Source organism: Pinus tabuliformis, chromosome 9, assembly GCF_031772625.1.
Source record: "Pinus tabuliformis cultivar Carrire ecotype Pingquan chromosome 9, CPIR1, whole genome shotgun sequence".
In the NCBI taxonomy this organism is placed as follows: domain Eukaryota; kingdom Viridiplantae; phylum Streptophyta; class Pinopsida; order Pinales; family Pinaceae; genus Pinus; species Pinus tabuliformis.
This window is the reverse complement of record NC_142307.1, coordinates 829,469,204-829,487,029: the sequence shown is the minus strand read 5'-3', so window position 1 is coordinate 829,487,029 and position 17,826 is coordinate 829,469,204.

Genomic DNA, 17,826 nt, shown 5'->3' with positions numbered 1-17,826 from the left:
TGAAGTAGGAAACACTGCATCTACTCCATAAACAAGTTCAAAAGGTGACATACCAATTGACTTCTTTTGACTTACCCGATCAGCCCATAATGCATTTATTAACTTCTTGTGCCAGCTCTTCTTGTTTATTTCCAGCAATTTCTTTATGATGTTCACTAGAGATTTGTTTGAAGATTCAGCCAGCCCATTACCTTGCGGATGATAAGCGGTTGAATGCCCCAAGCTGATGTTATATTTATAGCAAAAATCAACCAACTTCTTCGATTTGAATGTAGCTGCATTGTCTGTAATCAACTTTTGTGGATAGCCAAAACGTGACAAGATATTATTTTCAAGAAAAGAAATAATTACCGAATCCGTAGCCTGCCGGGTGGGAATGGCTTCAATCCACTTTGTGAAGTAATCTGTGGCGGTCAAGATCCATCGATACTGCCCGGAAGATGCTGAGTGGATTTCGCCAATAAAATCCAAGCCCCACTGCTGAAATGGTGCACTGATTTCCACCGGATTGAGAGGCAATGGCTGTAATTTCTGTTTTCCTTGAAAAATTTGACATTCATGACAGCTCTTTACTGCTTTATACACATCAGAAAATAAAGAAGGCCAATAGAAACCAGCTCTCAAGATCTTATTAGCTGTGGTCTTCCAAAATAAGTGACCCCCACAGTCACCTTTATGGAAATCATCTACTGTTGTCTTAGCTTCCTCTTCAACCAAACAATTCAGCAAGATGTCGCCGAGATCTTTCCAATAAAGTGCAGATTTGATAATGCAAAATTTGGCAGCCTTTAGCTTCAATGTTCTAGCTTTGTTTCTAGGCATTCCAGGAGGTGAAGATAAGTTTTGAAGCACATAAACTATATCAGCATACCAAGGAGAAGACACAAAGATATCGGACACCTGTAGAACTGAATTTTCTTCATCTTCATCAGACAAGGCAGCAATCAAATTGATATCAAGAACGTGAAGGTTTGCTTCAGCCATCAACTTAGCAAGACCTTGACCTCTAACCAACTTGGTAGGCTTAATTTCTACATCATATTCTAATAGTGCAGCGATCCACTTACCCCTTCTTCCTTCCGGTTCCGTCTGTACTAAAACATCCTTCACAACTGCATTAGGAACATATGCTAAAATATGAGAATTCAATATGTAAACCCGGAAATCTTTCAAAGCTTTGATCAGCGCCAATGCTTGCTTCTCAATGATATTATAATTCAGCGCTCTGTCTCTTATGATGTGGCTGAAAAAATCTACGGGCCTCTCAACTCCATCTCTCTTTTGCATTAACACGACTGCCAATGTATGCTCAGAGGCAAATGAAAACAAAATGAAATCCTGTGTATAATCTGGGCTGATCAAAGTTGGAGCTGAAGATAAAATTACCTTTATCAAATTAAAAGATTTCACCGCTTCTTTGGTCCATTTGAGCTCGCTGTCCTTTTTTAGCATATTTGTTATCTCTCTAAGATGTTCAGCAAGATTGGGGATGAAACGACGCAGAAAATTCAATTTACCATTGAAGGACTGAATTTCTTTCTTGCTACGGGGCTGCTCCACTTGTTGAATTGCTTTTACTCATGCAGGATCTATACGAATGCCGTCTTTAGAAATGATATGGCCCAGCAGCTTGCCTTCACTCATAGCAAAAAGAATCTTCTTCGGATTCAATGAGATACCATATTTTTTGCACTTTTCAAACACCTTAGTCAAATGAAACAAATGCTCTTCATCTGATTTAGAAAACACGGTCAAATCATCAAGATAAACAACTAAAAAGACATCCTTCTCATTTGCAAAGGCCATGTCCATTGCCTGCTGAAATGTGGTACCCGCGTTCTTCAATCCAAACGGCATCTTGGCATAATGGAATGTACCCCATGGAGTAGTAAATGCTGTCTTGTCACGGTCATCTTCGTGCACCAAAATCTGATTGTACCCGGAATAACCATCAAGCAATGACATCCTAGATGCCCCCACTACCCGCTGCAATATGTGATCCATCTTGGGCAGTGGATAATTGTCCTTTAATGACACCTTGTTCAGATTTCTAAAGTCTATGCACAAGCGAATCTCACCGGTTTTCTTTCTCACGGGAACCAAGTTTGAGATCCAATCGGAAAACCGGATTGGCACTATGATTCCAGACTTATACAACCTGTTGACTTCCTTCTCAATCAATGGCAGCAATTTAGGATTAATTCTTCTTAACTTTTGCCGGAAAGGCTTTTGATTTGGCTTTATGGGTATGGTATGCTGAATAATGCTTGTGTCATAAGTTTTCAAATCTGAATAGTCCCATGCAAAAACATTAGAATACAGAGACAATAGTCTGATATACTATTGCTTTACCTTAGGCGGCAATGCTTTTGAAAGCTTCACCATCTTTGGATTCGCAGCTGTCCCAAGGTTCACATCTTCAACTCCTTCGTCCGTTGGCCTCAAAGTTGGCTTGTGGGCCACATCATCCTGATCAAACAATTCTTCCAAAGGAATCAATCCTTTTGGAATGTGATTGTCTTTGAGCTGCAACACATCCATCTGATTTACTCCTTCAGCTTCCGTGTCTATCGAAATATCTTCGAATTTACCTTCAATTTGCAGAAAATCTTTGATCTCCTCATCATCTTGGAAAACTTGCCAACACCTTTGATTATCTGGAACTGTAGGACGATGCTTCACATATATTTCAAACTTATTGCTGGAATTCATGGGTATTTTCAGATTACTCGCTGCCTTAGCCAATGCATCCGCAACACCATTCTGAATCCGGGGCACACATGTCAAAGTATGTTCAGAAAACCTCTTTAAAATATCCAAAACAACATTCCTATATGCTCTCATGTGAGGATGTTTGGCCTGAAATTCACCTTTCACTTGCTTGATAACTAATTCGGAGTCGCCATATACCGCTATCTTCTTTGCCTTCAACTTCCGAAGGATTTTCAGACCAGCAATAAGAGCTTCATATTCCGCCTCATTATTTGAACAATCAAATGCCAATTTATAAGAACATACCCGTATATTGCTTGGAACTTGATCTTGGGCTGAGAATGGGCTTCGGATCCACACACCTATACCAGCACCATCGCTGCCTACTGCACCATCAAAATCCATGGTCCAAAGACCATCTTCATCATCTTCTAAGTGCTGAAAATCTGATTTTGTTTCATGCTCTGTTTGTTGCTCTTTTATTTCAACAATTGGCCTCATGACAACAAACCTTTTTTCTCTTTCCTTTCTCAAAACATCCCTAAAATTTTCTGAAATATCTGGTATATCTTCTACTTGAACTAACTGACTATCTATCTCATTGAAATTTTCCGCAAACAAAACAAAAGATTCTAAATCTGTCTGTACATAATTTACAGGATGATTGACGGGCTTTTCCTTGCTAGTGATCATGTATTTCATCTTTTGCTCCCGATATAACTTCCTCATTTGACCGAAAACTGGAATTGTAGCATAAGAAAAATCAAGCTGAAGTGTACCTTTGAGTTTGGCTCCCCATGATCTTGACAACAACATGCCAAATCGTGGAGGAATATCCGCCACCACCACATCCATCAAAACATTCTTCGCTGGAATTTGATCTAGACTCACCACTAAGTCTTTAATCAAACCAATACATCTTACCCGGCTGGAATCAAACGAATACAAATCATGATACTTCCTTGTGATGTCAAGTCCCAGCTTCTCCATGATTGTTTTCGGCATCAAATTATGTGAAGCTCCCGAGTCAAACATAGCATTGTGCAGCACAAACTCATGCAATCGCAAACTAATATAAAATGGAGGAACATCACTCTCGGGAGACTCACCATTCAAAGCTGGCCCAAAGATCAACTCCGGCTGATCATCTTGTACATTAACCATGTCTGACATTGGATCAAAATTCAGCAACTTGGAAATTTGGCCTCGGTAAGTAGCGTTCTTCATGACCTCCGTCAAAGGAATAGATATTTTCACTTTTGCAATCTCATTCTCCAAACTGAAAACCGGAAGCTTCTCACCTTCCTTTGCCGGATTATCTCTTTTCTCAGCTTTATCCTTTGGTGCATTTGATGGCTGATCTATCTTAGCTGCTGGTGATGATGGAATTGTTGAAGGACCAACTATGTCTTTTCCTTTTGAGGAAACCGAATCATTCTTTGCTGCCATGTCTTTCTTTTTCTGCACGGGATTTATGGGAATAGCTCGGTTTCTCAATTGCCTTTGCTGTCCTTGCTGCGCTGACAATGCATTCAAGTACCCTCTTTGATATTCTTCAGATTCTTCTTCAAGTATTGTATCGCTTGACAAAATATAATGCTCATCTTGGGGAAAGACAAAATTACTCACCAACTCATCTTCTTCCGTAATATATGTAGGCATATCATCAGGAGTGAAGAAGTGATTTTCCTCTCCAACATTATCACCTTCATCTTCAGACTCTTGACTAACAAAATTCTGCTGAAAAGGTGGTTTCATTTGCTGCTGAGCTGCTGTGTCTTGTGCCTTTGTTTCACGCTGCTTGATCCTATATTGTTGCTGCTGTTGACCTCTGAAATTAGGATTACGAATGTGAGGCTCCGGCTTGTCAATAGTCATCTTTTCAAGTGCCCTCTTTATCTGCTCAACCTGCTGAAGAACAACCTGATTTGATGTGGATGCTTCCTCCTTGATTGTGACTCGCTTTTCTGCCTTCATCCTTGCTCTTTTGTCATTCAAATTTGCCTCAACGCTGACAGCAATCTTCTGCATCTCCTCCAAGGTAGGTGGATCTCTGTCTCTCAATGAATAGGCCATCTCCGGATCAAAACCATCCGGGAACTTAAGAAGTGCTGATTTTCTAGATGGCCTCAGATCATCGGGAATAGCATTATAAACTGTATTGAATCTGATTATGTAATCTTGAACAGACTCACCCGGATTACGCTCTAGGTTGTTGTATTCGGCATTAATTTGAAGCGGATCCTTTCTGATTTCCCACCGATCTAAAAACTGATTCTGAAGTGCTTCCAAAGTAGTGATGCTGTTGGATGTCAACCCTCTGAACCATTTTCTAACTTCTCCTGCAAATGTTTGCACGAACAGCCGCATGGTGACATCTTCTTCATCTAATTCATATAGATCAAAGAATGTGGTCATCTTGTCGATATGCTGTTGAGCGGTAATGCTTTGTGGAGTGCCATCAAACATGGGAATTTTACTTTGATAATCAGCTGGCATATCATGAAGATTTGCAGGTAAAACCAGTGGGGCAAACCGGGCAGCCATTGCTCTCGGAGGGGGAGTAGGATGAGTATGAGAAGGAGGAGCTGTGATAGTAGGGATTATAACCAGAGGAGGTGTAGTTTGTGGAGTTGGGGGAGTCGGAGGAGTAGGAGAAGAAGGAGGAGAACCAACTGTAGATTCGGGATAGGTAATTATAGGTGAAACTGAAACATAAGGAGGGTAAGATTCTTCGTGAGCCGTGATAGTAGATCCAATGTGATCAGAGATACTCTCAACAAAATCAGCAAGGGTAGTAGCTTGAACACTGGACTGAATATGTCTTAAGATAAAATTTTCAACCAATTTATTATGTCTTTCAAATTCAATAGCAGCTGCAAAATCAGGGTCAAGAACTAGAGAATCGAGTGCACTTTCAGACTTAGCTTTAAACAGAGATAACTCAAAACTTTCGTCAAAATCTAAATCTTCAAGATAATCAAAAATAGCTGGACATGAATGAGATCTGAAAATGGGTCTAGGATCTGTAGCCAGCTTGTTTTCTCAAAAATACTAGGAAAGAAAAAGCATTCAGCCTGTGAAAACTCTCAACCTATCATCCACGGCTCAGAGTTAACAATTATACTGGGATAGGATGTCAATGAAGTGCTATGTTCACAAGCTCACGGAGATTGACTGAAGCAGCGTTTATCTACTTGCGCTGATGTAAAACAAGAGCGTTTTCAAAGGCTACCTAGCGTAACTTCAGGCTCCGTCTAAGACTTATGAAATAACACGTTCAATGAGCAAACGATGAGTTTTTTCTCCCCAGTATGGTCGCCAGTATGTTAGCACTTGAAATTTCACCTCAGGCTGAGAAAGGTAAACCTCAAGGCTACATCAAACCATTCAGCCTCGTAGCTAGCCCTACAGGGCAGGAGAAGGCTCTCTCCGGTCAATCTCGGCAGATATTCAATGGGATGAGATGACCAACAAGGTAACACTGATATTAGGCTAGTAAACTGATTAAAAAAGGTGGATTTGGGGTTTTTTTGGGTTTTTGGTGGCAATTTGAGGGAATGGCAATTTTGGGTGCGGGGATTGGACACAGTTTCTGCAGGGGGTTCCTTCGGGCGAGGTAGGAAACAGTATTGATGCCTTAACTTGAGATGGATGATCAGGAATGAAAGATGAGGAGCTAAAGAGAGCAAACAATGACTTTGAATTCCCTTTAGACAGTAGAAAACATGGAAATTAAACAAATTTAAAAGCAGAGCATGGCTAGCATGAATTCATACTTTAACACTTCATTTGTTTAATGTGCAGCAGTAAAGAAAGGAAAATAATCACATAACAAAGCTTACAAGAACATGAAGAAACACAAAATCAACACATGAGTCCACAAGAATCCCAAAAATGACTGCAAAAACCTGGTCTTCCTTAGCCAAAAATTGCAGAGATACAAGTGAAATAATACAATGATAGCTTCTCCCTCAAGAGTCAAACCATGAAAATGAGCAAGAAAGTACATAATATAGATGATCTAACCTCTTTCCCTGCCTCCATGGGTCGAGCTCACTATCCTAGGAGCTGTTTGAACCACTTCTAAACTAAGCACTACAAAATAGGCAGTCAAAACAACTTGCCTCTATAAACTTGGAAACTAGTTCATACATTCAATTTTTACCCTTTACATGAGAGAATCTTCTAGAAGAGTTAAACAAGAGTAAAAGTATCCAAAAAGTGTCACAATTACATCCAAGAGGACCACCATCAACCTCAAAAAGTCAAACTGGAGCCAAACTGCGTTTTCTGGGCTGAACTGGTCAAATCTGGCAAAGTTTCCTCAACGGGTCGCGCACATTTGCTGCTCTGTTTGGAGGCCTTCCCGGTATCAGAATTGAGCAAAAGTGGGCTTGTTGGAAAGGTCTGTGAGTATACTTTCCAACCCAACTAGAATTTATGAATTTGGAGGTCATTTGCCCTGTCAAAACTTAATTCTCCCAAGACTGGTTTTTGCAACTCAAAAAGGGGGCAGAAAGTCAAATTTTGCATGTATTTTGACCTTTTGGAGGCCCAAAACTCCATAAAAACTCAAGTCCATCCACAGGCATATGTAACTTTGCATGAAAAATCCAAAAATGCTGAGTTTTTGCAAAATGAAGTTGCCCTGATGAAGGGTCACGCGCGGGGTGAGACCCGTTGAGGAGGCAAAACCTGTAAATTTCCAAAAATCATCAAAATTACCCAAAATTTTCAGAATTTTTTGGGATTTGAGTTGTGGCTAGGCTAGTGGGTGCCATGATCCTTGAGTGAAGCCTCAGCCAAGATACGGAGGGGATTTGGCCTTCTTCTCCGTTTTAGTGCCTCGGTCAACCTCCTTTGAAAAACTTTCATTTTAGCCTTGCAGACATGCATCCTTGCCCAATAATGATTTTTCATGTTTCTCAGCAGCTTCTTCTCTTGGTTGGCCTTAGCCAACAGCCTCTCTAAATGTGCATTGACCTGGATAAGCATAGACTCACGGTCAGCAGGCAAAGGATCACCGGGCCTCCTTCGGTTTAGGACTCGGTCACTACGAATCCTCCATAGCTCATCAAGAACTTTCTCCTCCTCTAGCTGTTTCTTCCGCTGCTCCAGGTAGGTGATGGTCCATTGGGCACCCTCAAGTCTCCTCTGCAAAGCATCATTCTCGACCTTGAGATGCTGAATGGTCTCCTTTGCCTCTCGGCTAGGAGAACTGGCCTCAAGATCAATCACCTCGGTGTCCGGAACTCCTAATGGACCCTCATGAATCATGGGCTGCTTGCCCCTCTCTGGTACCTGTGCTGGTGAAGAAAGCGAGGCCCCTTCCACCTGATGTGGAGATAACACTCGCTGTGCTGACGATGAAGGCGAGACCCCTTCCACCTGTTGTGGAGATAGTACTCGCCTAGCTGCTGCAAATAAGGTCCTCGGGCCTTTTTGATAGGTAAGCTGAGGTGAAGAACTGACATGTCGAGTGACCGGAATATCGGGCTGCTGAGATGGTCCTCCCTCCTCCCGAATGACCTCAGGATGTGGCTGGGATGATGCTGTGAAAATCTCACGGGAAATGAACTCCTCCCATGAGATGCCCTGCTGAGTAAACTGATGCAAAACTATGAGCTGAATCAAACCATAATGACATAAACTCCTGTACTGCTGGGCCGGGGTCTTCTTCTGCAACATGGGCACCATCCTCTGAATGTTATGAAAGAAGAAGACCGGGATGTTCATCATCCTCACTCGGGTGAAATGCATCAAAAGGCGAATGTGATAAGAGTATACCTGTGAAAATCTGCCCTCACAGGTAAAATAGTGCATAATAAGCCTCATGATGGGAGCATACTCGCTCCGAAGAAACCTGAATGGAAAAACACCCGACACATGTCTCATGAATGATGGCCGGACATAGGGCTCAAAGTGAACAAAATCTAGCAATCTGCGCTTAGGCCACACCTCACCCACATTCGGTATCCCTGTAGCCTGTGAGATCACCTCGGGAGTCAATGTAAAATCTACCCCTGCTAGGTTGACATGTCCATCATGCAAATGTAAAACAAAGAGGCGGGCCAACTCTCTATGGTGCTGAATCCGAGAGATCCTCTCACAAAACTGATAGCAAGACATGTACTGAAAGCAAGTCACTGCCATAGGACAGGCCTGTAATTCTGCCAAAGAAGTAGGCTCCTCCCGCTTATGATGTCCTCCCTTACCCCCTCTACGAGGCCTCCTCTGTACCTCAGCCTCTGTAGATGATGAATGGTCATCACTTTGCTCATAAGTTTCGGTTTCTGACATGGTTTTGGAGCAAAGTGGACAAACTAAACTGCTGTCTCTGCCTGCAAAAAGTGCTGAACTCTATGCTGTTTCAAGGGGAAAAAGACATGAGGGGAATGTTAGGGGAGGGAACTTTTTAACCAGGAATGGGAATATATAAAAATAACAAGGAATTTCAAGGGAAAGTTTGCAAATCATTATGCATTTTGGAAGACATATTTGTAATAGGGAAATCATTTACAAAGATTATTGCATATGGGAAAAACATGCATAAAAGTGAACATGGGAATATATGTATACATGTTTAATAAGGGAAAAAAGGGAAACCATGCACAAAATATGCTGACATATTTACCAACAGTTTCTGTTATTTTGCACAGGCATATGGTAGAAGGGAATTAGGGTTTTGAATTTTTGTTTTTTGATTCTTTGGGAGAGGGGTAGGATTTTTATTTTTATTTTTAGTGATTAGGGATGGGGAAAGATTTTCATTTCATTTATAAAATGACATGGGGGAAATGAGATGTACATATGAATGTGAGCAAGAGGGAAGGGAGGGAAACAAACCAAAGGAAAAACAGCTTGAAACACCATAAACCCTAGCACAGTTTGCACATGAATATTGCAGCCATATAAGTCTTTTCATTTGCATGATTTGAGATTAAAATCATAGCATAAAGCCTTATATTCATCACCATCCTCAAAAACCATGTGTAAAGAGCCTACCTCGACCAATTTAGATGATTTGAAGGGAGATTGAGGAATTTTGTTGAAGTTTGTAGGCAAGCGGTTCAACGGGTCGCGCAGGCCTCCCAACGGGTCGCGCACCTCCCAATGGGTCGTGCCCATAGTAATTCTGAACTGCGGAGGAGTTCTGGATGGGTCGCGCACCGCCCAATAGGTCGCGCACCTCCTTTGACGGGTCGCGCACCACTCTGCTGCCCGAAATCACTGTAATTTTGCTCCTTTCTCCAATCACTCTCTCAAACCTCTCTTTCAAGCGTTGGGATGCACAATGAGAGTAAAAGGAGGGAAGTTGAACCTTTATAAACTCCATTTGAAAAAATTTCATCCATAAACCCACTTTATAAAGTTTATTTTTGACACTTTTTAAAACACTGATTCTTTGGTTTCCTTTATCCTGAATTTAACTCATTGAGTGCTTTGACTTGATTCTTTTTGCAGGTAGATCATCTGAGGGACCTTGACAAGGGGACCAGGGTTGCATTTTGTCCACTGAAGATTTTTGAAATTTCATCACTTATTTACAAAAACCGAAAAAATGACCTTGGCTTTAAAAACAGAGTTTTTAAATCCAAGGTGAAAATTCACTGTACAAGATAAAAATATCAAAGAAACATGTTTACAATCCTCCCTCTGGCTTGCTGAGCACTCATGGATTTTCAGAGACATGACCTTGCAGAGACAAATGACCAAAACCCTAGACCTAGGATTTTGACATTAAGACACATCAAGACAAGCTTGAAAAACTTAACAATTGATATGACCTGATCCAGCAAAGCCAAGAGGGGTATAATGGACCAACTCCTCCATCAGGTTTATGGCATGCCTAACGGAATGTAAGATTTGACACTGATGAGACACCTACTAATGCAAATTCAAAGAGCTTTTTGATCACTGATGGAGGGCTTTCAAGACCGACACTAACACCTCCAACGCTTATTGGAACATGCAAGATGGATCCTGCTCAAAGATCAACTTGTAAATTGGGATGATGAAATGGTCAGATAGCCTTGCCATGACTACTCAGTAGCTGCACTCAGAAAGCAACTTGCAATAAATATTCATGGCAGTCTTTGATGGTGTCCATGTCCAACCCATGCTAGGAAATTGATGCTAGGCACATATTGCATCAAGTAGGTACACATACATATAGAATTTCGCTTGCTCATCCTTGGAAAGATTCTGGGTATTAGTCACATGCACTTTTAACTGAAGAGCCAATAGATCCAACAAATTGAACAACCTTTTGTCATTCACCAACTGGTCCAACAAAACCACCCAATTCTGTGGAAAGGTCTCCGTGCTTTCTTGACCGTACAATTGACATGCAAAGATGATCAAGAGTTGGTAGGCCTTTCTTAGTGACTTAGTCTTGTAAACATGAGTGGGTTTTGATCTAAACTTCAACGACTCTTTCACCCAACACTTTATTGATATCTCTAGTATCCACATTGCTGTGGGTGGAATAGAAAAGTGCATCCATGCGGTTCACCGGCTAAGGTAGGTGATACATCTGATGATAGTTTTCCATCCCGAAGGTAGTAAACTATGTTCCACTAACACTTCTCAATGTCATTGTCTCAGGATGTGAGAAAATCCAGTGAATGACGTCTGCACATGGGAAGGACGGATACCTGCATGCAACCTTATGTAAGCCTAAATGAAAAATGTTGACATAGACCTGCCGATCTTCTAGATCTTCCTTTAAGTTCCCTGTAAAGATATCCTTGATTTCCTGCCACATTATCTTCATGCCCTTCTTTATGAACAACTGTGTGTCTACATAGATTGACAAGTTCACTGAAACTTGTTCAACTACATCCCCAATGTTGCTCTCAACAATATCCTTTGATGCCCCTTTCTTGGAAGCCATGTTACCTGTACTGCTGAAGAGTTTCTCAACAACTGTTTCACCTGGAGACAGAGAGGACACTCATGGCATGCAAATGTTAGCTTGAAATCAAAAGAACGTCAAGAACAGACGAAAAAACAAACTGGGAAACTATTGGGAAGGATTGTGCCATTTTGGCTCTCAGAGGTGATTGATTGCCAGATGGATCTACGCATTGCGCAGGTCCAACTTCTAGTGGGGAGGTGATGCTAACTGGAACTGCGCAATGCACATTTCAGTCTGGCTTGAGCAGGATGGGACTGTGCATTGCACAATCCCAGTGGCCAAGGCTTCGAGACTGGCTACTGGAACTGTACAATGCAAAGTTGGAGCCAGGACTTGGCAGCCTTTGCGCAATTCCTGGAGCTAAGGTAGATCGTTGAGATCTAGAAATGCATAGTGCATGCTGGGAAGAGCGAGATTCGTGCCAAGGAAGCCCAAATCTGCCTAAGGGCAACATGAAAATGAGCAGATCTGAAAGTGTAAGTGATGGTTGGTGTAGATCTGAGTGAATGATGATGCATGTAATCAAAACAAGTGCAATAATTGATCAAATTGAAGAATGATGAAGCTTATGGAGAGAGTCGCCACAATGACGACAATTAGTGCAAAAAATTGATAATACACGTGACACTTAGGAAAGGTAATGAAAAACTTAAAACAACACTTCTACAAGCTAAAAAAAATCAAAACACCAGTGGTCATTCAATAAAATGGGTAAAATGACATTCTCACAAGCCAAGCAAACAAAAGTGAAAGAAAAAGCAACAAAAGACTAGAAAAGAAAGACTTACCTAGAAAAGTTGCGATGACCATGCCAAAGGTTCCTATATCTCCTTAGGAATGATATAGCTCCAAGATTGAATATGAAAATGATATATGGTGGTGTCCATTAAATAGATTTGGTCGATTTAGTGTTTATGATGTGAAGGCCAAAAATCCAAATAAAAGTGACACATGGTGGAAATTTCCAAAAATAACTCAAGTGTATCTCCAACTACTAAAAATAGATCCCTATTTTCTAGGGATTCTTTCTCTCTTTTTGGTTTTTTTCTTTTCTGGGAAAAAGATGCCATGCATATACTGAGATATTTTGCAGTGCCCAAGGAAACTGGACAGTTCACTAGCTAATGCATTGGGGAGCTGCTAACAGAAAGCTTTTTTGCAATTCCTTGCCCGAGTGACTCTAGCTGCCTCTCATGCTCTGCAAAATTTCCTAGATGAAGGTAGGTTTCCAGCAGGGTCTGTGCAATTCTAGAGCTGAAGCTCACTACTGGTTTGAAATTTGCATTTCCCGAGAGCAAGGCTAATTTCCCTCAAGGATTGCGCGGCTCACTAAGGAAACTTGAGAACTGGATGTCAACCAAGTCAAGAGGTTAGCTTGTGGTTAGACAACAAAGAAAGTAAGAAAACACAAGCTATAAAAAAAAAATATAAAACTCAATGAAAGCACAAGTAACTGGGTTAGTGCGAGATAAGCTGGTGGGATTTTAGCATGGAGGCTCCAAAATGAAGCATAGGGAAAATTTTGGAGGGTGGTTGTAGTCGTTACGACATTGGTGACACACTGGTAGGACTTCAACTCTTTTTATGGACCTTGTCTCGTGTAAAGTGAGTCTAACTCTTCTGGAAGTACTTTTTGATTCTTTGATTGTCATGGCTTCTTCACAAGCTTGAGTTAAAGATATAGTCCCTACCATTCACTTTTTCAGTAACACACATACAAATCCAAATCAACTGAGTTGTTTCGATTGGGGATGAGGGGTGTATTGATACACAAGTAATATATACTGTCAGAGTTTTAGTTTCATCTCTGGTGTTGCTCTGCTACCAGCAGGCCTAGATAGTACCCTGGAAGAGCCACTTTAAGAACAAAAGCATTGCTCCGCTGCCAACGAGCCTGGATAGTACCTTGACATAGTTACTTGCTTCACCTATTTGCGCAGGAAGCCTTTCTCTTCTTTCACCTTTTATTTTTTATTTTTAATTTCATTTTTTCATTTTTCAAAGAATAGTGCATAGGCACTTATTTATTTCATGAGGCAGAGAGGGGTACTGACTTATTGAGAGCAGAAGAGGTTGTCCCATCAGAGAATGATGTTTATATATACCTCTGACATACTTATTATGGCCTTCCCCATCACCTTACTCTACTTGACTGAGTTGACAAGGGTTAACTGAATATAGAAAACCTATTAGAGTAGGCGGTATTAGTTAAAAGTGAAAGCGTTGTGATTTCACTAATAACTCACTCAAAAAGGAACACATTTTCCATCACGGTATCATTGACTAAAAGAATGCAATATCTTCATAAGGACATGGAATAGATAGATAACCAAATGTTGATAGTTGTACAAGTCGTCTTGTATTTCACCCTACTTGTCACAAGAAGCCAAACACGGTTTCATGTGAAAGCTAGTCCTATGGGTGCATAAACAAACAAACAAACAAGCAAAGGAAATAAGTAAAAGGAAGCAAAACAAATAAGAAGATTCAAATAGGAAAGAAAACAATACTCCTACTCCTAAGCTAAGTAAAGGATTCGGCAACTCAAGTGAAGTGATATTTCCAATGTAGCCACCAATGCATTGGATGACCCATGCAAGCGATGGCATGATTCACAAGAAATATATTCCAGCCAACTAGTAAACAAGTAAGATACAATAATGCAAAACAAAACGTTCAAAGTTTGAATGCATCTACAGAAAAGAAAAGTTTGAAAGCACATGAATGGAACATTGCAGACATATCATGGTGTTGTGTCGCATTGTGCGCAAATGACAAAGACTACATTATTTTGTACGTGAAAAATGAGGAAATATGAAAAAGGAAGAAATTTTTCACTTCACCACAGTGCTTGCTACATATGACTCCTCCAATGCATGAGTGATAGGATCATGTGATTCCTATGGAGGATTCGTGTGATTCCTGTATATTAGATTGATTTTCAATGTGAACAAGAGAGTGATGAGGAGTGTGGGGTGATTCAACAGATTTCTGATCGAAAGTGGAACTATCCTCAAGGATATGCGAACCTGACATAACTATAGGCTCGGGTTGAAGTGCCTCGTTAGCTTGAGGGGTTTTGGGTTGTGTTATATTCTTTCCACGACTACACCACGCGTGGGGGGGCAGAAGTCCCCTCTGTATGTTGCGCTGGGCACTACTGGGGGGGGGGTTACTGCCCCCTTGCACGAGGTTCAGGGTAGCCCCTCGGGAATTTTTTTTTGGACACTATATTAGGTGGACGAACCTACCTATGGTTTTGTGCATGTTGGGATGGGGTCCCTGGGGTCATTTTGGTCAAGTTTTGGGTCAATTTTGGAATATATTAATGTAAAGTCTCTGTGAAATGTGGAAGCGGAGCACGAAGCTATTACGAGTCAAAGGGACTTTAGTCCCTTGGGTGGGTAGGTGGTAGAGTGGTTTTGAGACCCACCCATCATCCGTAGACCATGGTATTGTAAAGAAAATTCTATATAAAGATGAGTCATAGCGAGTCTTAGAAGGTATCTAATAGAAAATAATTATTGTAAGGGAAAGGTGCTAAGGCAAGAAAGGTCTGTTTCTTGTACTAAGGTGAAAGGGGAAGGCTCCTATTGCTGAGTGCACGAAGACCTTGGTAAGTCTACAGGCTGAGTGCGCGGGCCCTTGCAGCTGAGTGTGCAGGGAAACGAAGTCTATATCTGAACGATTATACTTAATAAAGACTATTTTGATCTAATTCTGATGCATCTGAGTCTTAATTATTACTTCTGCAAAGTTTATGTATCTTCGCTATAGGTTATGATTTGTATGAATTAATTCTTATTTATTGCATGAAACTCATATATCTGTACTCTTTATGCATGTTAGGGATAATTAAAGACCTTCGCAAAGATCTGGAAGCCATTTAGATATATTTACAGTAGTCTTTTGTTCAGAAGGGTTAAATGTGCGCGAAGGTAGATCTAAGCCTTAAGAACTTTAGGAATACATCACACAGGCCTCCGAATGTAGAAATCTGGTTCTAGCATCCCCCAATATTGTTTCGGGTGAGACTACAGCCTACGCTACGCGAGTTGTTGTCGAAAGGGTGAGTAGTTATGGTTTTATTGGTTGGCACAGATAAAATTGAACCTAGGTCAGGCCCCATCAAGCCAACAAATGGTTTCGTTCCCGGGACTGAGATCTATCTGAGGAATGTGTGATGTCGAATAAGTGGTTCCCTACTAAGAAAGAAATCGAGAAGTGGTTCAATCGGAAGTTGCACACGTTTTCAGCTCAGGAGAACAAAAACTCATGATTATCTAAGGAACAGTGGTTGAATATATACCTATACACAGACGAAACCAAAGCCTATTTCTGTTTCTTCCCTTGCGAATTGTACAAGTGGCTGTCTAGGTTAGCGGACAGTCAGGGCACGTGGAGGCTTGATGGCCCTATTGCGTGGACTCTAGAGCTGGTGAAGTTCCTAGAAGCTTCAGAAAATAACATCGTACAGGCTGTTGATCATTTGATTGACCGTATATTATGAGGATTCATCATTGAGCTCACGATTGATATGACCATCAACTATACTGAAGTAGAGCACAAGTTCTTCAAGGGACCACAAGGTAAGTATTTAAAATATATGAAAGCTTGGATTAAGATGTCATTGTGTGAAAAATGGGTTATGCCATTACCTTGATGTTTGGGACTATGTGAAGAAAAAAACCCTTCAGAAGGAACGAAGAATCAGACTCTGAATACAGTCCATTGTTAAGATCCTCTTTCAGTGGTGACGAAGAAGCTATTCTGAGTACACCACGAAGTGCACTGAAGATAGTAAGTGTGGGTATCCTGAGGATACCTCACCCATCCAATCCACCTCCACCTCCACCTCCGTCACATACACCTACACCTTCACCTTCACCTCCACCTCCACCTCCTCATCAACCATTCAACATGGCGAACACGATGAAGATGCCGATCTTCAAAGGGGTGGGAAGCGAAGACCCCGAACAATTCTGTTTCGTCGCAAATGATGTATGGAGAACGCAACAGATTACAGATGATAATATGAAAAAAGCACAGTTGGTCACAGCGTTGTAGGACAAAGCATTGACTTGGTACATTAGGTTTTGTATGGATAGACCTGGAGCGACGATGGCAGAGATTCAGTAGGCGTTGAACAGTGAGTTTAAGAAGCCTAAGTCTTAGGCGTAGTCTGTAACCGAGTTTAAGGAAATACAACAAAGGGTAAATGAGTCCTCGTGTGACTTCGATTAGAGGCTAAAATTCCTGATCCGACAAGCTAATATGAAGATCATGAATGATCAACACAAAGAATGGTACATTGCATCACTGTTGCCTCTTTTGAGATTTCCATTATCGCAACAAAAGATAGGAATGCAAGTAGAGGTTGTGGAGATCATGATGAGTTTATAAGCCTCCCCAGTTTAGGATGCGAACGTTGGAGTACAACAGACTCAGTCACAGCTGGCAAGCCTGCACATGTAGTTACAAAGCTTGAAGATTAGAAAGGATGCTCAGACTGAGGTGCGCGCTAAAGTTTGGTGCATAAAATGTAAAGATAAGGGACATGATACAGATCATTGCCCTATTTATTAGAATTAATTGATTGGAGGAGGTCATATGCCTCTGAAACCTAAAAGCATTGCGAGACTGAGTGCGGGAGTACCCTTATGTTGTGATATCTTCCAGATAGTTGGGAACCACACAACTGAGCATTGTCACCTCTTGCAAAAGCTTTTACAAACTTCACAACAGATTTTTTGCACTTTCTGTAAATCGGTTGGGAATGATGATAGAAACTGCCGAAGCTATGAATTGATGATGGAGTGAATCCCTACGTATCGAATGCAAGTGCAAAATCAGCCTCAGGATCAGGGCACGAGTACAGTGCGTGGAGGATTTCGAAGCCATGGAAGAGGAAGAGGAGGGGCTAGCAGAGGTTGTGGAAAAATCATTTTTTATAACTATGGCGAAGCAAGACATTTTGCACGTGACTGTCAGAACCCAATGCATCCATCTTGTCAATATTGCAGACAATTTGATCATGTGATAGAAGATTTCTGAGTGCTGATTGTCAAGATGCAGGAGAAAAATACAGAACAACCTACGCAAAACATACAGATGATGAGGGAGGAGCCTCGTGAAGAGGACCATAACATTAATATTGTGACACAAAGTGGTATGGACAGAAGAGAGGATAA